Below are 3,388 nucleotides of genomic sequence, written 5' to 3'. Positions count from 1 at the left end.
CCGACTGAATAAGAGAGTAAGACGGATTCCAGAAATACCTCAGGCGAGTAGAATTTTATAATAGTCTTTAAAAATGCATGCTTATGTCATATCTTACCTGTGATAGTTAAATGTCGTTTTCTTATGAAACTTATATGACATCTTATATTTGCATTTAATTACATGTCAGTTCTTACTTGTATTATTTATCACTTAATGCACATGTATGATAGACTATATGTTTGTTTATAATATCTGTTATTGTGATGATTATGTTAAATAAATAATAGAAGTCATGGCACCACGTGCACGTATCACTATTAGTCAAGTCTCAGTTAGGCAGTGACATTTTACCTACTCAACCCGGGGTTAGGAGTAGAGTGTATATTATATAGTATCATATTAGCGGCCTACACCTGAGGTCGGTAGCAGGTGGAGCATTCAGGTGATTACACTGCCATAGTTGGAGACTTGACTAGTATGATATTAGAAAGATGATTGAGAGGAAAGGATTGTAGTTCTAGCGCTACCCGAGGACGCAGGGTCAGGGCGTCTATTGAGCTGTGTGCTCTTACCAGCCGTATGTGATGATTTCGCTCTGTGCGATAATTACTAGAACGGTGTTGATGGGCCTACGACTGGGGTCCTTAGTCTGATGGTCACAGACAACCGGTCATATGCAGCGTCGCCAGGCATGTATGGGCGATAATACCGCTAGTTGACTAGTCCCCCTCGATTTTTATGATGCTATGTGAGATATGTTATTGTGACTCGACTCCTGTGTGGATTTCTATGTAAAATAAGCTATAATTATGAAAACTATTAAAAGTCATAATGTATATTTTTCTATGTTATGAGTTGCATTTTTACTTATCATGTAATATTCTTAGATTATTATTAGATTTTACTTGCTGGGCCCCATGCTCACCGTCATTTTTGGTGGAAATATTTCAGAGATGATTATAGAGGATGCGGACATCGAGGAGTAGCAGATTCATTCCTTATTTTTAGCATTTGTTTATTCTATCATTTTAGTTGGACTTAGCCCCTGCGAGGGTATTTATTTTTTAGCAAATTTGTGATGGACTTGTATTCCTAGAGGCTTGTTAAGGCCTGTGATATTATAATTCAGGATTATTGTTGGATTATTATGGTATTTCTTGACTTATTCAGATACTTGGTGAGATTATTTCACTGACCGATCACGTGGGAATTACGTGGACATGCTCCACGTGAAGAACACGTGAATTTTTGGAAGTGGGTGTTCCAAGAACATTTAATGTTATATAATATATATAATACATATTGCTAATATAAACCTTTAGATCAAGATCTATAGGATTATAATGTTACTAAATCAATTCATATACATTCACCGTTGAATCCGACCATATTTCAAGCTTAATTTAAGTTTGAATTTAAGTTTAATTTAATTCAAGCTTAATCAAGCTCGAGTTGGCCTCGAAGTAATTCAGGTTTGAGATTTATTTTAACTAGTTAAATCTCAAGCTCAAAATTGATTCGAACTAAGAATATCTTAATTCAAACTTAATTTTATAATTATATTCAAAATTAATTTCGATTCAAGCTCCACTCCTCCTTTTAAATTTTAGAAATAATCTTTCTCATAAATGAGGGGGAATAAAGCTGCTAGGTGAGAGGTCATTTTCAGATTTAGCTTTGCTAGCTAATGAATAGCCAAAAGACAAGAGACAATTGGACTGCCTTTCTGGTAGATTTGGCTACAAGATATGCATACTTACCACTTTCTGCCAATGATATCTATCTTCCAAATTTTGAGCAATGATTCGGAACAATTCTTGAAATGAAATTCTATCCCTAGATTTAACGGACTAAATATCTTTATTTTTTATGTGAGAGAAGAACAAAAGGTGTGATTAGTATTTTCGGTCATATTTATCGGTATATAATGTCGTATAATTTCAGTTGTTAGATAAAACAAAAATAAAAAAACTAGAGGTTAGCATTACATCATTTGTTTTAAATGTTAGATTCAACTAAGTTTTTGTGTTCATATTCAGGTCTCTACTTCACAGTACTATCTTTAAAAGTTCACTAATATGTTCTTTATTCTCTCCAAAAATGACAGGAAAGGGTACCACTGCATTAAATGATAAGGGACCTTTGCATTATACAATTTATTAGGAGCCATGGTAGTGAAATAAAGAAAACTGATTTATATTTAAAAGTGAAGGAGTGATCGGTACTGATCAAATAATAATCTATATCTTCAATTAAATGAAAAGGAGATCACCTTTTTTTTTTGAAAACAAAATAGAGTTTTTGGACCAAATATCCGTTATAAGTTAGGGTTACAAAGAACTACAACCGATGATTTCGACCGGATTCTATAGTCATAGAGGACGAGAGCCTATCTAGCAAGACTATGAGCAGACAAATTGTTGATTTGATTCCCCTTCTCATAAAACAAATTTTGAATAGAGAAGTAAGTAGCCGACCACCTTCAGTATTATTGGAACATAAAAAAGAATAGTCCAATTTAGAGAAACATCAAGTGTTTTTGTGTTCATGTTTGGGCAAATGACCTAGATAAGATCTCAGTACTCTTCTTAGCAGTACTATCTAAACAAAAAACCATTGATAGATTTTTTTTTTTTCTTTTTTTTGGTTTCTTCAAAAATGACAGGAAGGGTACCAATTGCGTTATGATTTATGAGAATTATAGAAGTTTATGACAAGTTGCTCTTGGATTCTTGCATGCACACCATGCTTGTACGATAGGGGACCAACAAGTCATTAACTTTAAAAGCAGCACGTGTAGAATATTTGCCTTATAGTGGCTTCCAATATTTTTTAGGGTCTTTTCATAAAAAATTTAAAAAAAAAAATTGGACTACAACCCAGGGCAGATCTTAGAAACTTATCATCTTTAGGATTTCACTGCATGAATGGTTAGTTTCGTGGATTTGTGAAGAATGCTGCTATCTTTGTTGTTTTCTTTTGTTTCCGAGACTAATTTTAATTGATATACGCTAATGAAAAAAAGAAAAGAAAAAGAGAGTTTAATTTTTAAGAAAAAGAAAAGAAGAAAAGATGGGTCATTGTAGTTCATTTGTTGGCAGGATTACACCACCTTAGATCATTATCCTTTTTTCTTCTTCTAAAGAACAGCTCATGATTGATGGGAGCCAGATAGATATAGCCATCTCCATCCTGCTGCATCGTTGGGCATGGAGCATTGACGTACACAATTATCAGGCCGGGCTTAGGTTCGGGATGGGCTCAATATGCCAAGCACGGGCCCGACCTGACCCTGCTACTTATACTGTTATACAACACCACTTCGCCAATCCCATTAACCTCTCCCTGCAAAGATCTTCCCCCTTTGGATTTGAAAGGACTTAATTAGATGGAGAAAATAGGAGAG

This window comes from Typha latifolia, chromosome 12, assembly GCF_019914945.1.
Source record: "Typha latifolia isolate L0001 chromosome 12, TyphaL0001v2, whole genome shotgun sequence".
NCBI classification, from domain to species: domain Eukaryota; kingdom Viridiplantae; phylum Streptophyta; class Magnoliopsida; order Poales; family Typhaceae; genus Typha; species Typha latifolia.
Note: the sequence above shows the minus strand (reverse complement) of the source record.